The following is a 27,246-nucleotide window of genomic DNA, read 5'->3' as shown; positions in this document are numbered from 1 at the left end:
CTATACTTTTTTATTGCATAACTTGATAACTATTCGATCAAATGGAACCAAATTTGGCTTGGAAGAGTATTTGAGTACGAGAAATGGTTGTATTAATATTAGGTACCCCTCCCTTCTTCCAGTTAAGTGACAGAAAGGAGAGGCGGCTCCTTTACAATTTTCAGCATAGCTTAGCTTAGCTTGATTGACTACTCACATCCACCTAAAACCATTGAATACGAAATGCTTCTCCATTAATTTTAACAAAAAAATTCTTATGAGACAACAATTGATTGGTGTTTTTTTCAATACATAATATTTAATTACTTGGATCAGGTTATTGCTTCTTTTTTTTTGCATTTCGAACTCCATGTTTTCAAGCGTGGCTAGTAGAACAAATTCCGCATCGCCAGTGGTTGCTACTCCGTGATTGACCGAGGCCATCAGCTTTGATCAGAGGTCAAATGAATGGTGTCTGGGATTGGCAGCACATTCACAATGTCCAAAACTGATGCTCTCTCTTTGAACATCAATAACGGCGCCGGCCACGTCCTAGTAGTCAATAGATAGATTGAAAGAGAGAAAAGGGATTGAAAGATTTATAATTCATGCCTTAGGACCGAGGTCACTTCTGCATCCTAGCAAATAATTTTGGCTTGGAGATTTGGGTGGAAGGATATGACCAGGAGACACTTTTGACAAATGTGATCAATAATTTGAAATTCTCTTCTACGCTACTATTATTTGTGAATGGAATTAATCTTATTTCTTTTGAACTTCTTGAACGAAACACATATCTAGCTTTCTGATGTTTTTCTATCTTACATACTTTCTATTTATAAATTGATATACTGTCAAATTATTCGTAATAATTCAAATTCTACAATCTGGAAGCCCTAGCCAAGTAAGAATTATTATTGTTTTATTGCTCAAATTTTTGCCTGGTTATTTGGATGTTTTGAACCATATAAGGATGCTTATGAAGATTGCTCTTACGTATGATCGTAACGGAAACACTCCGAAATGCCGCGCGATATAGTGTTATATGCAGAATGCGAAATATTTTGAGATAAGCTTTCCGTTATTTCGAACAATATTGGGTACATCATTATAATTGGTGTTCACGCGATCCCTAGTAAATATGAATACCGATAAGTGTATATCGATATACCTATTTTCAAAAATTTGTCGAAAACTAGCTCCCGTCAAAATCTAGATTATTTTTCCAATTATTAACAGATTTTCAAAATTAAAATTTTTCAAAATAACAAATTTTTCAGTTTTAAATCTCAAATAATCAATTTTTCGTTTTTTTAAGCCACGTAAATTTCACATGAAATAATATGATTATAATATATGCTAAGTAGATCGCAACAAAATAATTCAAGCAACATAAGAAATTTCAAATTAAAATAACGAACATTTGTCAGGGATGATTACTTGAATTTGAGCTAAAGTTTCCAAACGGTGCGGGAAAGTGAATTTCCATGCTAAATACCTATCCAAAGCAAATAATATGCATCGGAAATTACCGCAAAAAAACTTTTTGATCATATTGATTTCGCTTTTTAAAGAATGAAGTAAAGGATACTTAGCTTCGGCCTTATTTTTTCCAATTTTGACTCATCCGCAGTCTGGAACCGACATCTGTGGGCCGCTGGGCAACACCCGACTTTTGGAACAACACTACGCCCCACTAGGCTTGCTCACTCGCACTAGGGAATTCCGGGAAGAACAGCATCGATATTCGAGGGCCTAAAAGGTTGATCCAGCTTCACAATAAGTGGAAACTGCCCTGTGTAACTATTCTTCCAATAATTGAAAACATGAAAACAAACAAAAAAAAAATTTCTTCCACGATTTTAACACACGCGGAAAAAAAATATACGTCCGATTCCGTCAACGCCCACTTCAGTCCCGGCTCCTTTTCAATTTTCAGCATAACTGGAAAACTAATAAAGCAAATGGCATCAAATTCGACATGGGAAAGTATTGGATTACGAGAAATTTTTCTATGATGTTTTCTATGATATTTTGTGAACCCTCTGCTCTTCCAGTGGGAAAAACTTCGAGGGGAAGAAGGGTGCTTCCATACTTATCCAGCCAACGGGACCAAATTTGGAATGGGAGGGTATTATTCTAATCTTCTATCCGTCTATAATCTTTCAATTCTTAAATATTCTTTCTCAAAGAATATTAAATTTCACTACAAAAGCCGATAAAGAAATTTCATAAAAAATTTTTTTATTTTAGGGAGGTGTAGCAAAGCGCACCGGGTCAGCTAGTATTCATATATAAATGATAAGAAATCGAAATAATTTTTAAATCCCATGTTTGCAGTTTTGATCACTGATTGATTATAAACTCTTTAGCAATGATGATAATGATGTAATTTTTGAAGCCACAGTGTTCAAACTTGACCGCAAATAATGAAGAATAATTACTAAGAATAGTTTTCTGATCTTCTGATAGACTAAACTCACCTGTGCTCAATACAAACAATCTACCGAAAGATCAATCGACCAAGAGTCAAGCCATCTACATGGCTTATAGACGTTTGCAGGCTTCCCGGTATCATATGAATTATTGACAGGTTAGGAAGGGAAGGTTCAAATTTGATTTTATTGCACGTTATGGTCAAAATTATTGACTAGTTAACAACAATTTTTCAAAATAAATAATTTTTGATTAGATTTTTCAGAGTTTACCCATATTTCTAGGGTAATAAAACCACAGAGAACAGACGTACAAGCTAGCCCATGAAACTTGTGTAAAATTTCAAACGATCGTTTTGAAATAATTTTTGTTTTTTTTTGCTGGGCCACCAGATGTCTCCAAACACACCAAAGAGAACTGTCAAAACCTAACGCTCAATTTAGGACAATGGGATGCAAAAGTGTTACTTCTAAGTAACCCACTCTGAGATGTCTAGAATCAGTTCTGATGGTTAAAACTGATCGTCAAGAATGTTCCTTACTGACTGGATATAGTCGATTCGTCCTCTGATGAACTCAAGAAGTGCAAAAATTGATTGTTAAACTGTTTGTTATTTCAACTGCTTCAGTAGTGCAACAATAAAGGAATGAATAAAAGTTAATTATTAATACTTTTTATACGGTTTTTACTTATTGCATTTTTCTGTCAGTGAAAAAACTTGTTTTATTTTAATTTTACTTTACTTTTCGGGTTACTCTGGGGAACATCTAAAAATGGGTGAAGAAAAATAACTTCAAACATTACATAAATCTATTCTATATATATAAAAAGCAATTTCTGTATGTTTGTTTGTTTGTTTGTTTGTTTGTTTGTTTGTTTGTCCTCTATAGACTCAGCCGTCTTAAGAGCTAGAGGTCTGAAATTTGGCATGGATACTCATTAGGACCAGGAAGGATGAAAAATGTTTTCAGATTTTTGGATGACCCCTTCTGAAGGGGGTCGTCCATACAACACAAATATTGTTTTCGCGATATTGACGTTACTTTTCGTCGGATCGTGTTGAAAATTTGCACATGAGTATTTTGAAAGACGAGCAATCGATTCCAGTTGTTCAATTTTGTGTAAGGGGTCGGCCAAAGGGGTCGTCCATATGAACTGTTCGCTGTTTTTACGATATTGACGTTATTATACATCGTATTCAGATGAAAATTGGTACACGATAGTTTCGAGTGACGTGCAATCGATTTGAGGTATCATATTCAGTGTAAGGGGCCGGCAAAAGGGGTCGTCCATATAAAATTTTCAGAATCTTAGTGATATTGTCGTTTTTATACATCGGATTGGGATGAAAATTTGCACATAGGAGTTATTAGGGGCAAACAACTGATTTCACTTACCCAAACTAAAATCAGGGGTCGACCAAAGGGGTCGTCCATGTTAACTATTCACTGTTGATGCGATATTGTCGTTATTATACTTCGGATTCAAACGAAAAATGGTACACGACAGTTTTGAGAGATGAGCAATGGATTTCAATTATTAAATTCAGTTTAAGGGGCCGGCAAAAAGGGTCGTCCATATAAACCTTTCAATATTTTTGCAATATCGTCGTTATTATACTTCGGATTGGGATGAAAATTTGCACACGGTAGTTTTCAGGGACGGGCAATCGATTTCAGATGTCAAATGTTTTGCCAGGGGTCGACGAAAGGGGTCGTCCGTATAAATTAATTTTTCACTATTTTTAAGCAATATTGACGTTATTATACAATGGATTGCTTTGAAAATTTGCACACGGGAGTTTTGAGGGAAGGGCAATCGATTTCAAATATCAAAGATTATATAAGAGCCCCCGAAAGAGGTTTATTTAGCTTTTTTCAATAATTGCGTTGTTATGCAATGATTTAGTCAAAATTTAAACACGTGGTTTTTAATTCCTTTTTTCAAATTTAGTAGCAGACGACAGACGAAATGATCGTCCAATGTTTTTGCAATTATTAATTAAAAATGAATTCAAAAGTGCATCTGGAAAATGCTTAGTAATTGACTTTCATACAAACTGTTCATGACATATTCCAAGTTGAAAGCGAAACGGAGTTCGTATGGGATCAGCTAGTCTTATATATAAAAATGGAGGCATTTTTTTGTAACAACATCACGTATGAATGGTCGGTCAGAATGAAGTGAAATTTAGTATCCGAGGGTTTTTTGGGTCAGAGATGGTTTGTATAATAGTTTCAAGAATCTCACATTTAATGAAAGGAGGGTCCCCATACAAAATTATCTCTTCACATCATCTCTGAGCCAAAAAACCCTCGGATACCAAATTTCACTTCATTCCGACCGACCATTCAAACGTGATGTTGTTACAAAGAAAACGCCTCCTTTTTTACTTTAGAAGGTAAAACGAAGTTTACCGGGACAGCTAGTTTAAAAAAAAATGTTGCTTCTGAAATTCTGTCCAGTCAAAAGTAACACTTATAAATCGATCCCGTCTATTTTTGAGCGGCTTTAGTTGAATTTTTAATGGATTCATATATGATTACGCCTTTTCGAAAATGGTCACTTGAAAATTTGATTTGTAACTTTTGAACGGCGCACTAGATGGCACTGTTTCAAGTCAATTTCCAACGTATTTTTGGATGCCAGCATTTGAAATTTTACACACTTTTTTGAAGACTTTTTGTTCGAGCTTGTACGTCTGTTCTCTGTGATAAAACTAAAAACACCATACAAGTTTCAATCAAACAGTCTTATTTAACATATTTTAGGTTAAGCACTGCTCGCAACACACTCAACAGATAATTAAGATTATTCTGTTAATGAAATATTTTTTCATTAATGATTTTTCTTGATATGAAATAACATTCTATCTTTTAGCTTAATGCAAACCATCGTTGAGAACTCAGTTAGTGTCGCCAAACAAAACTCATCTATGGGCTCATAAAATTTGTCTGAACCTTCAGTTACCACTAAAAACAAAGATGCAATCCGCTCAGTAACTGTTCGATACAAAGTGTCAAAGTGTTCCTAACAAGGTGAACATGCTCGTCAAATTCCTATCAACAAACATCCAGGTTCACCGAAAAGGTCGTAATGTCACGTATGGACATTTTTGCACAATTCAACACATCTGTCTCGTAATGAATTGGTCAGTGAACTCTTGTCGACCCAGTTGTTTGGTTGGATTTGCTTGCTTTATCCGTTTTCGGTTCAATGATAACGAGTGTTGGAGTTTGCATTTTATTCTAATCATCCCTCAAATCACGATTTAGCAACCATTATGCCAATCCATTTTCAGAAAGCATGATTCACGGTGTAAATCCCGATCTTCGATAAACGTCTAGTAGGGGCTTAAATCTGAAGCGTTTATGATCTCCAATGCAATTTTCGATTAAACTAATTGCCTGTGAACGTATGTACGTCAGTGGGCGTGATGTTTACCGACTAGGACTAGAGTGATCCAATACGAGAAAACGAGAATTTTCCATTCCACGTTTCAGTCGAATTACTAAAGTTTTTCCTAATGAACCCATACAAGCATGTACCTTAAGGTGGGGCTGACAACGTTACTGGGTCTTCCGAAATGCTCTATTACAAATTCTGGCTCATTTGATAAACTCAAAATCAACTTTATTGGTTCTAGCTTTCATGTTTCCTTAATATATACGAAATTCCATACACTTCTTCTGAAGACAGGAGTGTGAAAGCGTCTATCATTTCAAGTCTCGCGTTTCACCCCAAGTACCACACTTTGGGAACGCTATGGTATAATAAACAGTGCGTCCAAATTTAAGATGATCCATGCTTTAGGTTAAAGGTTACTCAATGTACCACAGTTTTATCACTATTTTGAATAAACTATAAGAAAGGCTTGAAATATGTCAAAACAGAGCTATAAGCTCTATTAAAGCTTGGATAAAACATCATCCCTAGTGTTTTCAAAACAATTTCGAGAGCTCCGTTAAAGCTTCATTGTATCGTTCTTTAGCGCATTCAAAATAGCGGCTATTTCATCAATTCGACTCGCGTCTCACATCTCACGTCTCACGTCTCACGTCTCACGTCTCACGTTCCACGTCTCACGTCTCACGTCTCACAACACACGTCACATGTCTCACGTCACACGTCACATGTCTCACGTCACACGTCTCACGTCTCACGTCTCACGTCTCACGTCACACGTCACACGTCACACGTCTCACGTCTCACGTCTCACGTCTCACGTCTCACGTCTCACGTCTCACGTCTCACGTCTCACGTCTCACGTCTCACGTCTCACGTCTCACGTCTCACGTCTCACGTCTCACGTCACACGTCTCACGTCTCACGTCTCACGTCTCACGTCTCACGTTTCACGTCTCACGTCACACGTCTCACGTCACACGTCTCACGTCTCACGTCTCACGTCTCACGTCTCACGTCTCACGTCTCAGGTCTCACGTCTCACGTCTCATGTCTCACGTCTCACGTCTCATGTCTCACGTCTCACGTCTCACGTCTCACGTCTCACGTCTCACGTCTCACGTCTCACGTCTCACGTCTCACGTCTCACGTCTCACGTCTCACGTCTCACGTCTCACGTCTCACGTCTCACGTCTCACGTCTCACGTCTCACGTCTCACGTCTCACGTCTCACGTCTCACGTCTCACGTCTCACGTCTCACGTCTCACGTCTCACGTCACACGTCTCACGTCTCACGTCTCACGTCTCACGTCTCACGTTCCACGTCTCACGTCTCACGTCTCACAACACACGTCACATGTCTCACGTCACACGTCACATGTCTCACGTCACACGTCTCACGTCTCACGTCTCACGTCTCACGTCACACGTCACACGTCACACGTCTCACGTCTCACGTCTCACGTCTCACGTCTCACGTCTCACGTCTCACGTCTCACGTCTCACGTCTCACGTCTCACGTCTCACGTCTCACGTCGCACGTCTCACGTCTCACGTCTCACGTCTCACGTCTCACGTCTCACGTCTCACGTCTCACGTCTCACGTCTCACGTCTAACGTCTAACGTCTCCCGTCTCATGTCTCACGTCTAACGTCTCACGTCTAACGTCTCACGTCTCACGTCACACGTCACATATTTCACACGTCACACGTCATACGTCACACGTCACCCGTCACCCGTCACCCGTCACCCGTCACCCGTCACCCGTCACCCGTCACCCGTCACCCGTCACACGTCACCCGTCACCCGTCACCCGTCACTCGTCACCCGTCACCCGTCACCCGTCACACGTCACACGTCACCCGTCACCCGTCACTCGTCACCCGTCACCCGTCACCCGTCACACGTCACACGTCACACGTCACATGCACCCGCCACCCGTCACACGTCACACGTCACACGTCACACGTCACATGTCACATGTCAAACGTCACATGTCACAGGTCTCAGGTCTCACGTCTCACGTCTCACGTCTCACGTCTCACGTCTCACGTCGCATCTCTTACGTGCTGCTCGTTTTTCATACTATAACGCTTCAAACATTAGCTATAAAAAACTTGGATAAAATTCAAGTTTGAACAATCTCAGTCCATGATCATATTACGATGTAAGAAACATATATCAGGTAGGTACTCATCAGCGTGCTAATAAATGACGTCTGTAACAAGAACTGCAAAGTTAACCGGTGGAAATTAGTTTTCGGTTATCAGACTAATTGAATCTTTCCTAAAGGCATACTGGGGATTTTTAGACTTTGATTATTATAGATTGTTTTACATTCCGGTTCTCTGAAATCGTTTGGAGCGTTACATTGTTTTTTTTTTCTTTTAGCTTTAATAGGAACAACGCAGTTGACAATTGCAGATATAATTCTTTTTGACCCTACCAATTGTATACCTTCTAGTTTGGTATTACCGGATGTGCCAAGGATATAATCAAAGTAAATCAAACAGCAATATGGATCGCAACAGGTCATTTGTAAGAAAACCGCCTCCAGTTTGAATCACTCTAACAACCACTCATATTCCCCTCGCTCGTCGCTACTAGGCCTCAAAGTAGAATTTACAGCACATCATTTAATAATTACGGAAACCTGCTGCCTGCACGACGACCCCATCAATGGAAGAATGGTGGTGGGCAACGTCAAACGTGTGCGGCCTGGAGAAAACTATCGGCGCTCGTTCTGGATACATATGTCAGTAATGCCGGGAGCGGAAAGGGGTTAGAACTTAGTTATTTGGTTGCCGTGTGGTCTGGCTGTTCACAGTTTAGTATAAAAGTCGGCCCGTTTCGGATGAATGAATCAAAGTTCAAGATGAAGTGTTTCCTAGTTTTCTCCGTTCTGGTCGCCGTGTGCGCTGCTACGAGCCTCCCGAAGCCTGATTGTAAGTTTTGGGCGGTGGGGACAGGAAGATTTTTTGGAAATTCCAAAGTGATACATCCGGTTAAAATCTTTTAAAAAAGGATCGAAGTGATAAGAAAGTGTGATCTATATCTCATGAATAATCAAACCTTAGGTAAACTCGTGAACAATGTGACTACACAAATTCAGTTATCGTCTATCTACATCAAGCATTCGCTCCACTCAAAAAGAAACACGACCTGCTGCTGACGTTCGATTCCGTCTGTTTGTTTCAATTATAACTGCCTCTAAACAATTCACATTAAATTTTCTCACGGTCCAGTTGTGTTATGCAAATGTCAAGCGTGTACGAGTGAATGTAATGCAAAAGTAGTATAGAAAGTGATTCTGGAAACAAACAAGCGTTTTAACAGGGAATTATTATTGTGACACGATGTTTTAAAATTGGGAATATGATTTGTAATTTAATTCTACAATTTTAGAATGAAGTGATCTTCCCCTTTTTTATTGTCTGGTGCAACCTATTAGCAATTTCGATTGTCACCATGTCACAAATATAGCAAAACAATCCTGGCCGGGCAAATCCAGACATTTTTACCCCAAATCTGGGCATTGGGTTTCTATAAAAAAAATCTATTCTATAAACTTCGGGCAATCCCGATGAAAATCGGCCTCCTGGAATGCTTAACTTAAACCTTTCATTTTAAAATTTTGAGTGATGTTGTCTTAAAAAGCACTTTCTAGCTAGTTACTCCGGTAAAGCCGTAACACTTTAGAACTTAGGTACAGTAGACTGAGTCGATTTGGGGTCATTTTTAATTTCTCAAACCTTGGGGTCTTAAAAGCTTCGGTCTTAAAAGCTTGGCCTCGTGAAAGTTTCATGCAAAGTAGTAATACAATATCTCGCTAGACATGCCCTGATTAAACAACAAATAACTTATTTGCCAGATAAGATACGAAGTTACGGCCCTGTACAAAATTGTTCAGCGGAAAATTTCCTTTGGAGAATTTATAAATTGGCACAAAAACCATTAGCAGGTTCGGTTCCACAGAAGAATGATGTTGAGTTTTCAGTACACTCTATACTAGCGATTGCTAGTTCCACCAGCGATTGTTAATACGAAAATTGTTCAATCATGGGTTTCGACACCTCCTCTTAATTCGCAGATTGAGAATGTTTGGTCACCGTTGTAAAGTGTTATGGATCTGATACATAGTACCGTTCATAATTCTCTTAAATTAGCTACATACTCACTGTCACTTCAACCTTTAAACGTAATATTTTTGGATTGACCAGATTTCACACTTTGAACTGACGAAATATAGCGTTTGTTGTTTGAAAATCTACCTTTGGACTTTTTTTATTCAAACTTCTTCATAGTAGTTCTCACAAAGTTAGGCTTAAATGTGGCAGATTTCAAAAGTTTTCGTAGCAAAAGATACTCATGAACAGTTTTAGAAACATGAAACAAAAATTTTGATTTCTATAGAAATGTTCAAAACTTTTAATACTATAGTCAAATAATTTTGATAGAAAGTACATTTACCAATGTTTTTTTTAATCGTCTTATCAGTAAAACTAGATACGATATACAAAATCTACCAGTTTTAACACATTAAAAAAAAACTTGAATCTAACAGAATTTATTGAGTTCAAGGTTAGAATGACGACTAGCAAACGCTGAATTTCTATTAAGTTTTTTATCTGTAAAAACCAAAAAATCAGTCAAAATCAGGCTTACTTCCAAAAACTAGGGACAAATCGAGGCTTATCAGGATATCAGGATAGACTTTCAAAAATCAGGCACATTCCCCAGTAACCAAAAATTCCACAAAACAGGCTCTTTAAAGCTTACTCAGTTCTGCTCGAGGGCTGTATAGCATTCTATACAGCTTAAAATTTAAGTTCTTATTGATACTTTCATGTTCCATATTCAAAGCTGAATAGAAGGCTACTCAACCATTGCGTAGTGCTTTGAATAAATAATAATTGAAGAAAAAATAGTTGATCAAATTTTTTGCCCCGTTTTGAAAGCAAAGTTTTAAATTTTTGATAAGGTCTTCATCGAAATTCGTTTTGGGTTTCGTCATCCTCATTTTCAGATGTAACGAGTTGTGGTTCAACAAAGCTTTCATTTTCATCAAATCATTGAGGTTTCAAAACAATGTATAGAATTTGTGTTTGAAAAACTCGGACTAAGGGAGGCTGGTGCAGAAAATTATCTTTGAATAAGTAAAGTATTCCCACAGTGTTATTTACTTATGCACCTAGACTTTTCTGTGCAAAATTTTTTCCTCAGTCCATTTTTGCTTTCTTATTTTTTGTAAATAATCCATTTTTTGTCCACAAATTGAGAATGCCTTCGAAAAAGTTTCTTAAAGAAACTTTGAAAATTTTTGACACAACTCAATTCACATTGAAATTCCATGGAGGTTTCGCTCGGAACCAAAAAGTTCGTAAGAAGATCCGCATGGAACCAAAAAGTATGTAAGAAGTTCCTCATGGAACCAAAAAGTTCGCAAGAAGTTCGTAACATAGCACGATAGGTCAAATCGATTGACGAACTTTTCAAGGTACTTAAACACACGAAGATATTCTATGCTACTTGTTTAGACTTTTTATGTTCGGTCAGAAGTCCAAATCAAGCACTTTAGTGAAACGATTTTCATTTCTCTCAAGTACCTTTTATTCAGCCAAATGTGAGCTTTAAACGTACAAGATTAAGTAGCTATGTGACTTTTGGTTACTTTGGGTTGACATCTCTGTCAGTAACAATTAACTTTAAAATTTCTGCGAGAAGAATCGCGTTCGCAAGGAACCAGTGCTCGCAGAGCCCCTTTTTCGTAGATATAGTCTTATTTGCCGCTGGTAGTGTTCGTGACATAATGTTGGTTGTTTCACCAAGACTTTTCAGTTCTGGGACAATCAACCTAAAAAACGCCCGTTTTTTTGTACCGAGAGTTTTAGAGGTTAATTGTCCCGTCTCATCTGTACACGCTCAGCAAATGTGCGTAAGAAATGTCAAAAACAACTCTATAAATCTGTTAACGAGCTTTTATCATCGCTGATTCTTATTGGCTTTTCTGGTTGATACTTTTCGGTGAATTTGAAATCAAATAAAAACAATTCTTTTGACGTTTCGGCCTACTACCTTCAGCCATCCTCAGAAAACTATATTATAAACAAGAAACTTAAATTAATACAAAAAATTCTTCACAATATTCCATCACAATTTCACTGCACTTTTGCACTTACGATTTGTATCGCCGCGTGCTTCCTGAACGGCTGTCTTACTTGATTTAAGTCCGGTTTTGAATCGCTTCTAGCAGCTGGCGTCTATCATTCCCGGTGTCGTCGCGATGTTGGTTGTTGTCGTCGTGTTCGACGACGTCACCGAACACGACGACAACAACCAACATCACGACGACACCGGAAATGATAGACGCCAGCTGCTAGAAGCGATTCAAAACCGGACTTAAAACAAGTAAGACAGCCGTTCAGGAAGCACGCGGCGATACAAATCGTAAGTGCAAAAGTGCAGTGAAATTGTGATGGAATATTGTGAAGAATTTTTTGTATTAATTTAAGTTTCTTGTTTATAATATAGTTTTCTGAGGATGGCTGAAGGTAGTAGGCCGAAACGTCAAAAGAATTGTTTTTATTTGATTTCAAATTCACCGAAAAGTATCAACTAGAAAAGCCAATATAAATCTGTTAATGGATTAATGAATGAAACTATTTTACAGAGAGATGCTGTAGAGCTGTCAAACCTCATGCTAAAGAAAACGATTTGTGCAACATTTCATAAAGACGCTCCAATCGAGAAAAACGTTTGGAACATCTTACTAAAACCTATTCAAAAAACAACGTTTGTTCAAAAACTATTGCTCAATGTTCAATTATTGCACGTTGATTATCGCAAAAAGTGCATTTTTTCAGTAAGTTTTTATATTTGCAAGTTTTGCCCTATCTTGTTTTCTATTCTGTTTATATCTAGATATTTCCCCCAAATGATCGGTCGTTTTGTATCGGTTTTGAAAATACAAAGGCACTTCTTTTGTTCCTACTCGATAAACAAATAATAATATGTCGTTTTATCGTGAAGTGATGTAGACCCAAGCAACCAAAAGTCTCATAAAACAGGTACAAAAACGCTTACTCAGCCCCATCATTGATATGAAATACGTTCTATGCAGCTCCAAATTTAAGTTCTTATTGATACTTTCAAGTTCCAAAACAAATCTTAATGATCTTCTATTCAGCTTCCGGCGGCCTCTTAATTCAGCTTCCAAAAAAGTGCAAAATGAGCGAAAAAATCTCTCTCTATCTCAACTGAACCGTTGGCTTCGGTTCATATCCCCTTCTCTTGATTATTTACTGTGTTCTGTACCGGTGCCACCATGATGCCACGCGCCGGATTTCAAACTCGATAAATTGCTCAATTGCTTCTTTCCTACATTTCCTACATATATCGCATCAGAATGGTCACTCAAATACAAAATTACTTATTGAAAAAAAAACTTTTCCGGCTTGGGGATCGAACCCCGACCTTCGTGGTGACAATCGAACATGCTACCACGAGACCACGCCTAGATGTTGTTCTAACTGAAACTAAAACTCGAACAGGTGATTTGATTTTTAAAGCACATCAATGCACTTTTTGTGACTTATCAAATCGCGTTTGAGCACTTTTGTGCCCTTTATGTGATTTACCAAATCCCATATTGAGCACTTTTGTGCCCTCTATGTGACTTAAGTCCCGTATAACGTACGTATAGATCACTTTTGCAACTTTCAAGTTCGTTAATGAGTACATATAGTTCACTAATGGGAATTGGTCAAAACAAGTCACATACAATGTACATATTAATTACTTTTGCAACTTTCAAGTTCATTAATGTGTACATAAAGTTCACTAAAGGGAATTGGGCAGTTGATTCTCTTTGTCAGCCAATATGTAACTTTCAATGTGTTCATTCAAGTAAATATGTGACTTTTGGTTGCTTGGGTTATCAGGTTGTCAGGCTGAGTCTCGAAAAATCAGGCACATTGGCATCTCTGTTGACTACTTAAGTAAGGTCCTTACATAGCATCACTCTATACTAGCGATTGCTAGTTTAGGGTTACCATACGTACTCTTTTAAGAGTACATGTACTCTTTTTCGATCGAGAAATGGCCGTACTCTTCTTTTGGTGAAATTTTACGAAATGTTTTTTTTTATGACAGTTATTCAACCAGAAATGAATTTGATCATGAAAGCATCTTTGAATCGTAATTTACAGTGAGCGAAATAAGCGCCGCTGAGTATGCAATAAACCCCCGAACAGTTATTAAAGAGCACAAAAACAATATACTGAAATGCTTCGTAGAGCACAAATCTAATATATCGTTTGTTTGAAAGAAATGTACGCGCCTAATTTTCTTTTAAATCAAGTATTCCATCAGTTTTGGTGTGGTTTGTCAGCATAACATGAAATACAAATTTTCCTTCGAATAATCCAAAAAGGAATATTCAGTCTCTGACTTTTCTCTGTTCATTAGTTGAAAAAAAATTGTGAGAAAATTTATAAGTAGGTCTCAGATACTTCATTCCTAAGCTTTCCAGGATTTTTTCTGGACGTTTTTGGGCCTGGAAAATTGGGCAATTTTACCCAAAAACCTCGGGATTTTAAAATTTTCAGTAAAAAAAACCGGGAAATATCTTGGCAAATCCGACATAAATCCAGGCCCATTAAAATTCAAGAGCAAAAGTGAAAAATGAACACATGAAAAACTATTCTTTATTGAGTGTCATCAGCGGTGTTCAATTAAAATTTTACATTTCCAAGAAAAAATATTTGCACGTGTATTTCGATAAAACAAGCCCAAAAATTCATACATTGTTTAACACTAAACGTACCGGAGGCGGTCAAATGACGGTTTTCAAACTTTGAAGGATGATTACGCCTTATATAATTTTTTTTTTCGCCAATTTAACGACAGGACTATTTTTATTTTCAAAAAGCAAGTATTTTTGCGTTTTTAAATTTTTTCTAAGTGTTGTGGTTTTCGAATAACGCATGTGGTATACCTATTCATACCGCGAGCGGTCAAATGACGGTTTACACTGTTTTCGCTAAAACTTTCTTGTTTCTCAACCGATTTTTTTAAAATTTATAGTTTTGAAAAGCTTATAATGTGACTCAAATATGTTTCTCAGGCAGTTTTCAGCTACAATCAATTATTTCAAAGGTATTTGAAGTCCAAGAAATTTTTTATGAAAAAACAGCCTCAGGAAAATTGCTATAAATCAGTTATTTAATGCTCGAAAAAAATTTCACTTAGTGCCTGAGAAAGTTGAAGTTAGAAGCTATATGCCGCACATACGGAATTTTTTATCAAATTTTTTTTAAGGTCATTCCCACAAAAAATGTAAAAAAGTTGTGTAAAACCCGTACTTTTCAATCAATCAACCGCCAAAGCTGTTCCTGTTACAGTAGAAAAATTTCAAAAAATGAATTGGAAAGGGGACGTAATTTGTCACATTTTGACATCTTTAGATTTTGTGAAATACGAAATACATAATTTATGACAACTTTTCAAAGGTAGCTGTTTTTCGAACTTTTAATCAATTTGGATTTTCTGAGACAATTCTTACATCTAAGCTCAGCTTTGCACTGGATTTTGAGTAGGGGAAGAGGGGGCATAATGCCCACGTTAAGAAGAAAGCCTTGTTTAAGAATACATTTGAAAAGATTAACTTTAATTTTCGATTGTGTTTGGAAGTTTGGTTTATTTTTTGTCTAAATCTGATAGTTAGAATAACTGTAAGGTCAAAAAAGGCCACTAATTTAACGAAGTTCGAAGAGTAGGTAGAAAACTGGATTTCAGATTCAGTAGGGGCATAATGCGCATATGTGTGTACTCAATCGCGCCGTTTAACGTTTAATAAGTGTTTATTGATCCAAGTGCCTCCGAAAGTGTTTGCCAGGTAAAAACACTTCTATTCTACTTCACAGATGGAAAAATGTATTGTTACGCGCAGTGCTGCCAGATATACTGAAATTCTTGTGAATAGTTAATTAAATCTATATTAAATTTAGGAATTTTAAATATATTCGTTTATATTCAAGTTATGTTTTCCAATACAACTTATAAATATCTTTAAAATTGTTGTGATGAAACTGCATATAAATTTAAACAAATATGAAACATGCTTAATGATAAACAGACATGGCGCGTTTTGCCCCACCTAGACAAGTTTATTAAAAATCGTTCAAAATAACATAAAAAATAATTAAATAAGGAAATTTTTCGTTTTGTGATGATTTTCAAGACCAATGTTCATCATTGTAACAGATGTCAGGTAATTTTTTTTGGCGATAGATGCCGTTATTCCTTACGAAAGTCAAGGCACAAATTGCAAGGAATATGGCTTGAATAGTATTTTTGGATTTTTGCAAGGATTTATCGCATATTTGATGCCAATTTTTTGTACAAAAGGTTTCTACTGTTAATTACCGTACCGAATTCTTAAAATAAGTGTATATCTAGCTAGATATCGCAGTGGGGCGTTTTGCCCACAATGGGCATTATACCCCCAGTTCCCCTATGTTAACGTAAGGTTTAGGCAATAAAACTATATGCAAAAGAAAGCTAATTTTATACCGGTTCTAGTGGTGTAACTGCATTGGCGGTGCAATCCTTAGCAAAAATATGATAAATAAAACAGTGAAGTAGTTTCTGAATTTTGAGAAGTCAGCACAAATTCTTGCTTGGCAGACGGGCGCAGTGGGTGGTAATATCTCAAGGCTATTTTGCACACGAAGACGGGTGAAAGGAAACGAAAAAACAAACGAGCATTCGCTCAAATTTTCTGGTTTTACTTTCAGAAATATATTTATTATATTTTTGTCAAGCATCGCACCGCCAATGTAGTGACATCACTAGAACCGGTATGAAATTAGCTTTCTTTTGCATATAGTTTCATTGCCTAAACCTTACGGTAACATACTCAAAATCCAGTGCAAAGCTGAATTTAGGTGTAAGAATTGTATCAAAACTCCGAATTGATGAAATGTTCGAAAAACAGCTACCTTTGAAAAGTTGTCATAAATTATGTATTTCGTATTTCACAAAATCTAAAGATGCCAAAATGTGACAAATTACGTCCTCTTTCCAATTCATTTTTTGAAATTTTTCTACTGTAACAGGAACAGCTTTGGCGGTTGATTGATTAAAAAGTACGAGTTTTACACAACTTTTTACATTTTTTGTGGGCATGATCTTAAAAAAAAATCGAAAAAAAATTCCGTATGTGCAGCATATAGCTTCTAACTTCAGCTTTTTCAGGCACTAAGTGAAATTTTTTTCGAGCATTAAATAACTGATTTATAGCAATTTTCCTGAAGCATGTTTTTTCATAAAAAATTTCTTGGACTTCAAATAACTTTAAAATAATTGATTGTAGCTGAAAACTGTCTGAGAAACATATTTGAGTCACATTATAAGCTTTTCAAAACTATAAATTTTAAAGAAATCGAATGAGAAACAAGAAAGTTTTAGCGAAAACAGTGTAAACCGTCATTTGACCGCTCGCGGTATGAATAGGTATATACAAAGTGTCGGTATGTTTAGTGTTAAAAAAATGTTGGTGTGGATTTTGGTTTGGATTTTGCTTGGATTTTCGATAAATCCTGAAATTTTTCTCGATATCTGGGCAAACGGACCGTATCGTAGTTTTTTCTATTCTTTTTTTTTCTTTGAAAAACCATAAGTCATATCTATAGCTCCCAACAAATTAGGAGTATTTGAATGACTAAAAATAGCTCTGTTTTTTCTTTGTTTTATAAAGTTTTTTTTAATTCATTGGGACTTGTTTTCATTGTACTATTTTTGCATTGCAGGATATGGTAACCCTATGCTAGTTCCACTTGCGATCTTTAATGCGCGAATTGTTTAATCGTAGTAAATAAGAAGACTGTTGTGGTTATTACACCCAAAATTCAGCCTCTGTGCCAATGGCATGTAGTCAATTTCATAGCATCATTGCACACTGGTACAGAACATCAATCTAGCGGAACTAAATTAATAGCGCCCAGGGATGAAAAGATAGGCTTTTGATGTCTTCGACAACATTGCATAATTTTACAAGGCGCACACTTTGAAATAAAATATAGAGTCGAGGGGTCCACCAATAGCAAGATAAAAATGCTAACTTTTTTGTTATGCATTTTAGAGCTTTGGTTTCTTCTACAAAGTTGTTTATCTTGATAAAATACATAAAGTTGCTGAACAAAACAAAGTTCTACAATTTCATTCTAAGGAGTTATAAAGAAATTAAAAAAGAAACCTTGAAAAAACAGTTTTTTAAATCTGAAACGTTGTAGGTAAGACAAAACAATTTTCAGTCTTCGAAACAAAGTTGAAAAAACTTGAGATCTACAATCGTTTAGTACATTATGATGTGTTTTGAAATTGCTGAAGCGCTGTAGAGAGCATTTAATGTAAAATATTGACGATTTTCAAAGAAAAGTTTATCGAATTGCGCAAATTTTCGCACCATCAGCCAATGTGGATTTTATTCTCGGTGTTAAGAGGAATCATTTCCATATAAAACTAGAGTGGAACTCGGTGGAACTCGAAGAAATTTTAAGATTGAAAATCTAGTATTTTGTTCACAAATATCACTTTTTTAGACACTTTATAAGTTTCTTAGCTTCTTTGATGCAATTAACTTGCAGAATTTGAGAATAAGAAATAATTAAATGGTTTAACCGGTTTTCTGTTTCAAATTTATCAATAGAATCTGTTCTAGTACATCATTATGTAAATGATATCTGTACCAACACGTGAAAGTGATTTAACGCCAAAATTAAAGTAGCTTTCAGCTTTCAGTAGCTGGTGGCAAGCCAATTTATGGTCTATTTAACAAAAAAAAAACACTTTTGAGATAAAAAGTTTTTGTTGGATTACAAACTCTATGACCATTTTGATACCAGAGCTGTCAACACGTTGATATACAACATTTACTCCTGACCGAAATGTTGTAAAAACAACTACTACTCCAACTGCGACTCCTACCTGAAGGCTGAAAGCTACTTTAATTTCGGCGTTAAATCACTTTCACATGTTGGTACAGATATCATTTACATAATGATGTACTACAACATATTCTATTGATAAATTTGAAACAGGAAACCGGTTAAACCATTTAATTATTTCTTATTCTCAAATTCTACAAGTTAATTGCATCAAAGAAGCTAAGAAACTTATAAAGTGTCTAAAAAAGTGATATTTGTGAACAAAATACTAGATTTTCAATCTTAAAATTTCTTCGAGTTCCACCGAGTTCCACTCTAGTTTTATATGGAAATGATTCCTCTTAACACCGAGAATAAAATCCACATTGGCTGATGGTGCGAAAATTTGCGCAATTCGATAAACTTTTCTTTGAAAATCGTCAATATTTTACATTAAATGCTCTCTACAGCGCTTCAGCAATTTCAAAACACATCATAATGTACTAAACGATTGTAGATCTCAAGTTTTTTCAACTTTGTTTCGAAGACTGAAAATTGTTTTGTCTTACCTACAACGTTTCAGATTTAAAAAACTGTTTTTTCAAGGTTTCTTTTTTAATTTCTTTATAACTCCTTAGAATGAAATTGTAGAACTTTGACTTGTTCAGCAACTTTATGTATTTTATCAAGATAAACAACTTTGTAGAAGAAACCAAAGCTCTAAAATGCATAACAAAAAAGTTAGCATTTTTATCTTGCTATTGGTGGACCCCTCGACTCTATATTTTATTTCAAAGTGTGCGCCTTGTAAAATTATGCAATGTTGTCGAAGACATCAAAAGCCTATCTTTTCATCCCTGGGCGCTATTAATTTAGTTCCGCTAGATTGATGTTCTGTACCAGTGTGCATTGGTACAAGAAGATAACGCGACCGGCACTGATTCGATTTGCGCCCACCGGCATTAAGCTCCCAGCGCAACCGAATTGCGTATGTCTGAATGAAACAAAATAAAAACGTTTTTGCGTCCCTCCCCATCGCATCACAAGCCGAAGAAGGATGGAAATAAATACCGGCCAACACCAGGCAGCCAGCGAACCGAGCACTGTGCGTGTGAATGTAGCAAAAGCAACAACAAAAACTTCCTTCTAATTCAATCAACCGGCAAACACGGCTAAGCTGTGCGTGTGTATGTAGCAAAAGCAACAACAAAAACATTCCTTCAATTTACCGGCAAACAACACCGGCCAAGCTGCCCGGCTTTAGCAGCTGTGTATATGTAGCGTGTGTATGTAATAGCAGGCAGTAAGCAAAGCACAGTTCTCATTCAATGGGTTTCCCGTTCCTTCACTCCCGTTCCCTTTCCCGTTTCCATCTTAAGACAAAGGAATGCATTGAAAGGAGGCCAAACGCCGGGAAGCCGCCGTTGTACGTTTTTTGTGATTGATCGGTAACAGAAAGCCTATGACAAATATACCTCGTCCTGCATGAAGCTCGAATAGTACACTGGTTAGATTGTCGGACTGGCAAGACGATACAATTAGTGATGTGAGTTCGATTCTCACTACAGCGCTGTGGTTTTAATTTTTATTTTCTTGTTTCTGGGATGAATTATCCAATAGGAAGGAAATCCCATAAAATGTTTTTCTTGTTTCGCTTGAATGTAGTGGTCATCATTTTGGTTGGGAGCAGAGTCCTTATGCCAGTTACGGTTTTTCAAACATACCGTCTTCGGCACAGTGCACATTTCAGCGCATTATCGACACAGAGATTTGCTAAATAGGCATTGGATTTTTGCAACCTCTTCTATGGGTGTAGGGATACGATACGTACTCTTTTAAGAGCACATGTACTCTTTTCCGAACGAGAAATGGGCGTACTCTTCGTTTTTTGAAATTTTACGAAACGTTCCTACTGTGTTTCAAAGAAATACAACTTACAACAGCTTATTTGAATATCCTGTTCATTAAAGGTATCTTTAAATCGTAATAAACAGCGAGTGCGATAAGAGCCTTTGAGTATGCCATAAGTTTACAAGCAGTAATCAATATCTCAATATTCACAGAAGCAACTTTCTTAAATGGTTTTGTACACAACTGAAAAGCGAACAAATAGTGTTTGATATAGGCAGTGATGCCACATTTTTATCGGTATTTTGGAACCCAAAAATATCTTTTATCGGTATGGAAATTCTAAAAATCGGTATGAAAATCGGTATTTGATTTCATTTTCAACTTCCTAACGGATTTTTAATAAAAATGGAAGCTTGCAAAAAAGCAAGTCTAACAACTCTTATGAGTGTTATATTTAGTATTAAACTAGCTGACTAAGTGTGTATTAGCATATATTATTCCTCTTCTATCTTGGTTCTAGGTAACGCAAGTTTATGTTTGTTTCGACTTATGCATTTTTTTTTAATTTAAAAACTATCTGATTTTGCGGACGAAAACTAAAAATCACAAATGAAAATTCAGCTAAGAATCCAAAATAAGTGTTCCTTTCCAGTACTATAATTGAATGGAAATCTAATTTAAAAGTTACCGTTTGATAAGAACAATAAGGGCATGACGATCACCTTCAGGTTACACGTGGTTTAAGCATATTAATGAGTAACTTGATTCTTTAATTGATGTTTAGCTAAAGGGGGATGTAAATTTGATAAATTCGACAAGGCAATAGAACCAGGTCAACCTAAAGGTAATTTTAATTTAGTAAGCACTTACAAATCCAATGGCTTTTTGATATTCTAGGTAAATATGGCCATTTCAGCTTTCAAATCCTTTAGTATTAGATATGAGTTCTAGCGATTAAAAAAAAAGAAATGGTTGCAGAAAGTTGAGAGAGTTGTTGCTTCAATTTTTTTGTCAGCCAATGGAAAATTGATTTTATTTTTTGAAAATCACGCATTATTCATATGAAAACCCAATAATTTTATGCGAAAATAAATGAGAAACGTGTTCTAAAAGAAGGTGTTATTAATAAAAATATTTAAAAAACACATAGTTTTTCCAAAACTTAAAATACCCATTTTGCCTGGCGTGGCCTGGCGATCTCTGCATACATGTGATATCATTTATTTGGCTAATAAGATGGAGAAGGATTGAAGATTATACCGATTATATGACAAACCGTGTATCTGATTGCACTTCAAATGTTGACATACCACATCTGGCGACAAGTTGAACAAGAATTATATTCCAACGGTGTATATTTTCCCTTGAAAAGTAAGAATTTCAGGAGACAACCCGCATAATTAAAAACAGTTGGGGATATAGTACTAACTATTAACTTAATATATTGGTAGCAGTACCAGTATGAAATATCTTCCAAGTATCATTTCATTATACATGTTCAAAATTTTATTACCTCAATAAATTATGACAGGATCGTATCAGTGACAGTGACAATATGATATATGATTTAGTAAGTATAGTATAATAAGAGAATAAAAATTTGCAACCTTTGAATATTGTCTCTGGACCTTATCCAGGACTCTAACAGTGTACGACAAAGTTTCCTTATATTTTCTTAGCATTAGACATTAAATTAAAAAAAAAAACAACATTGACAACATTGTATGAGTTAGACAAGTCGTTATCATTTCACCTCTTGCGGATAATAACTAATATTGTTATTTTAAGATGTAGTTGTGAGCTTATGCATTTTTTCGCTCTTGGGTTCATCATCTGCTAATTTTCACTTCACTTCGTTAAAATTTGTGTCGGCAACCCCACGCCAGGTTCGGAACTGAAAACTGTGTTCAAAATGGCTCCGAAAAAAAAGAATCACGCTGAGAAAAACACACAGAACGCGAAAAGTAAGTAAAACTATATTATATTATCGATAAAAACTAGTGAGATTAAATAAAACTAATGAAATTACAGAAACAAAGATCTCTGCTGAGCGGAGAGCGGAAAAAAAATCTACTGAAAGGCTGAACAATGCAGATCTGCACAAATAGGTAAGATTGTATAATCCATGTATAATATCAGAAATAAAAAATAAAAATCTCAACATTTAAATTTTTTAATTTTATTTTATTTTTTGTGGGAAAGAATTGGAACTATATTGGTTATGGTACAGGGAAGCTCTTTTTAAAAATATTTTACAATATGCGGAACGTATGATTGAGCGTTATTTTTACTACAAACTACTATAAGCAAACTATATCCATTGAAGTTGATGAAATCTATGATTTTGTATTCCAACGTAGCTAGAACATTCAGGTAGATTGTTTTGCTCGCCAAAAGTGGATGATATTTTAACCGTATCCAATAATGTAGCATGAAATATTTGTTCGAAAAAATCGCTCTTTTTGAATGGTAAACATGCTTAACAGCCCTTTCCCCATATGGTACTTTAACAGATAATCATAATACAGATTGTTAATATGGTCTGTGTTATTGTACATATACTGTTCACTTTACAATAAACGATAACGTTTAGAGACAATATAGAATATTCTCTATATATTGTAATTGATTATGCGGGAAGAGCATTGTCAATTGAGATTGATCTTTAGAAACTTCCGCCTTCTGCTGGCAGTCGCCGAAAGGTCAAATATCAGCCTTGAGCTTAGTCCATTGGCTTTGAGGTTGGACACTATAATAGAGTGATAATAGTGCATCATTTGACAGAACAAATTATGAGAGTGAGCCGTGGAGATCTTTGCAGGGTACTTTAAAAGTTGTACAGATCAACTTACGCCACGCCAGCTATCGCACTTTGTCTCCTTTCTACGGGAACGGGACCTTTACGAGGATAGCTTGAATTAAGTGGGAATGTTGAAGTGTGGACTGAAGTTTGAGTTAAAATCTTAAAAATCGGTATTAAATCGATATGTTTTGCCAAAAATCGGTAATCGGTGTATACCGATTCTTGGGCAAAATTTTGCTCAAAAAATCGGTATAAATACCGGAAAATCGGTATGTGTTGCATCGCTGGATATAGGTTGCGCGTGTGTGTGTGACCGAAGGATGTTGGCGAGAGTGACGACCAGGGGTGCCAGGTGGTTTTGACAAAAATCAGGACACTGCGATGAAAAAAATCAGGATTTTTCAGGACACCACTAAATTGATGAAAATATCAAGCAGCTCTGCTCAAATTGCATAACTAAAGGCGAAATAAAGGGCTGAAGATGCCTCAAATTATGTAACTAAAGTTAGAAGAACCTTGGATGGCCTGATGTTAATATCGAAAAGCACTATTTAAATATCATTTGAACCAAAGATTATCACCGGTTAAACTGGTTCAACTATATTTTTAAAGATTTGTTTGATTTTCTCATCATTAAACAATGAATTTAGTTACAGTTTAGATATTTTTTGAAAAATCAGGACAAATCAGGACATTTTAGAGGTAATTTTTCAAAAATCAGGACAATTCAAGCGTTTTTGAAAAATCAGGACGGCTTCTCGAAAATCAGGACAAATCCTGAAAAATCAGGACACCTGACACCCCTGGTGACGACTACAGTTCGACTTGACCCAATTGTCAAGGGGCTATTGGATGTTAAATATGGAATTAATGTAATTACATTGTTTTGAAACTATTTAGGGAAAACGGGGAAAACCAATTGATCGACACAAAAAAAATGGATGCCAACCGATTTTACTCAAACCGTTTGCGCGCTCATTCAAGTAGTTCCATACATGATGCAAAGCGTATTCACAGCAACAGAGTTTCATCGAATTTCATCGCATACATACAAAAAATTCTATTCGCTGAAATCATAAAACTTAATATTTGGATGGATGAAATTATGAAACTAACAAACACGTGATGAAAAACAATCATATTCCAGCTTATGGAAACGAGATTCAAATGGTGAATCTTTGATTTGCATTTTGTTCCATTTTAGCCCAGACGGGTAAATGAATTAGAATTTTTTTTTAAATGTCACGATGTGATAAAGTTTGTCATCATCATTTTGTTATCATTAAATGAAAATTTTATTAAATTATATTAAAATAAAAAATGAACAAGTGTTTTGGTATACAGTAGTTTTCAGATTTTACCACTGTTCGATTTTATCAAAACTCGCCAAATTCACGCTCGAACACAGAAACCGTATCCAGGACCTTAAGTTTCTTTCAAATACGTAGAGCGTCTTTGTTCATGATATTTTCTATGGTTTATGTTATGGTATATAAGTATTCAATAATATGAAAATGCTATTGAGCTGCTTACTTTAGCTGTACAGTTTTTAAAATAGTCAATTGGATTTTAAAAACAGTTTTAATTATCGACTTAAGTATTTAAATATCACGCAAATGCTAGTGTTGTTATTTGAGATTGGTGAGCCACTCCAAAAAAGTAAAAATTTTTGGTTATGCGAATCATCTACAGATGCGGGTGAATTTAACCTTCCCATGCCGTTCGGGTCAATATGACCCGAAGCGCACATTTAAAATCTCTTTATCATCATTCCAATATACTGAAGAACTTGTAATTTTGACAGACCAAGTATGTTCTATGAAAGTAATGATCAAGTTAACGTCAAAAAAATGAAATTTGAGTTTTGAAAATCGGTTCATTGGGAAATGAAATACAGCTAAGCTAAGCAAAAACTGGATATCGTTTTTTTAAAGTTAGATTTTTTTCTACCGGAAGATCTGAGATAGCGGTCAAAATTTTCATTGAACCCCAACATATCTATACACTGTCGGATAGATGGATTCTTGACAATTTTAAACATCAATGATACACTTAAATACATAAAAGCTGTCAAAAGTTATGAGCATTTTAAAAATAAAATTGATTTTTCGCACTTTTTACTTTCTGAACCAGTTTCTGATAACTTGGTAATACATATCGACTTTTTTTTTAAATGTTGAGTAATAAGAACAAATCACCTACACAATGAATATAATATCATCAAAATCGGTTAACATTTACAGCCAGGAGAACGAAATCAAACTACAACTCAAATTTCTCCGAAACGGATATTTTGCGAACGGCATGGGAAGGTTAAGCGTTTTTTAAAAGAGATTAGTGTTTCTGATTTCTTGTTTTTTAATTTGTTTATATGAAAGGGTGGCGTGCGCAATCATGATGCATCCAGCCCGGCTGTTGCATGCTTAAACATGCATGTATATGTCGTACTTGCAATCAAATTGTCACTAAAAATACAATTGATTCGTGAAACTAAGGATTTTTTTTATCTCCTAAATGCACGAACGTTAATCCCAAGATTAGTTAATAAACTCCCGGGCGCGTTCACGCATCTTCTGAGTCATACACGCTAAAAGGTGTCTATTGCATATTTCATAATATATGCTCATAAATATAGTTTACAATAACTTCGTGATTTATTCTGATATTTTCTATTAGCTCCTACAATCACTACAGTATAGTGTTTTTGTATTTCATTTTCGGATTCTGCGGCCAATTTTACTTTTAAAATGACATTCGGTTTACGTAGATCAAAAATTGTGTTAACTAGTGTAATCTTTTTTTTGTTATCATACCATCAGATAAATGGTTCTTCAACTGTATAACGTAGCTCTCATTTCGGTTTAAACGATCCAAGTTCTACTTTTGGATGCCCAATGAGTTATTGATTCTGAACATTATAATTCGAAAAACTTCATCAATAATATGATGAACGAAATGCAATAAAAACAACCCAATAGACTGCTTTAAAATCAATAAACTTCTCAATTAGTCATAATTCACCTGCAGCATCAACCCGAGCTAAATGCACATTTCCCACACTAAATAATAGGCAGTCGTTTTGCTGTCGTCAGCATTGCGACTAATTTGAATGGCGTGCTGCAGCTGAACCATTACGCCAATCGCGTCACTGATCCGGCAGATAAGGCCCTGGAACAATTTGATGGGAATTTTTCACTATTACCTTTCCACATGAAATATTCGTTTCCGGCAATAAATAGTATGCATCGATGAGTCATTTTGGGCAGCTGACTAGCAAAAACGCTTATATTTAAATTTAAAATGGTTAATTACGCTGAGTTCGAAGTGTTTAAGAACTTTGAACTTTGACAAATCAAGTTCAACTATCTTATTAATTTTTTTTCTCTATTACAGGCCCCCCGAATAGTGATTGGAATAACTTTGTTACCAAGTTCGAACCTTCATGTGATACCTTGAACAATCCGCCGCCACCACAATCCGGACCCCCTTCCTACGATGTGGGCTGTAAATGCAATGAGGGATATGTTCATAATGCCGAGAAAAGATGCATCCTCATCGCTGATTGTCCTTAAAAGAAGAAAAAACATTAACCCTTTTGAATGAAAAATTATGCACAATAAACAATAGCAATTGAAACTTCTTAAATTTATTTCTGAGAGAAATTCTAAAAACTAAGACTTGATTTTCAAAACGTTTAATAATCGTTCAAAGAGAGCATCTCTTGCATGAGAGAATCGTGTGCCACCAGCATAAACACAGCACTCCAAGTTCATCGAATTTATCAACATCAAAAGCTGATTATGGGCTTGTCATTCTGCTTGCAGCTGCAGGAAAATCATTCGAA

General features: G+C 35.9%; 1 long non-coding RNA gene across 1 annotated transcript; it reads left to right on the top strand.

Moving 5' to 3' along the window:
* Positions 1-8,516: 8,516 nt before the first annotated feature.
* On the top strand, positions 8,517-27,038 carry LOC129740651 (uncharacterized). Its single transcript, XR_008736315.1, has 2 exons — positions 8,517-8,767; positions 26,796-27,038. It is a non-coding gene; the product is annotated as an uncharacterized LOC129740651 (long non-coding RNA).
* The last annotated feature ends 208 nt before the right edge of the window (positions 27,039-27,246 follow it).

This window comes from Uranotaenia lowii, chromosome 1 (genome assembly GCF_029784155.1).
Source record: "Uranotaenia lowii strain MFRU-FL chromosome 1, ASM2978415v1, whole genome shotgun sequence".
In the NCBI taxonomy this organism is placed as follows: domain Eukaryota; kingdom Metazoa; phylum Arthropoda; class Insecta; order Diptera; family Culicidae; genus Uranotaenia; species Uranotaenia lowii.
The sequence above is the reverse complement of the archived record's forward strand: the minus strand, read 5'-3'. Positions and strand labels throughout refer to the sequence as shown.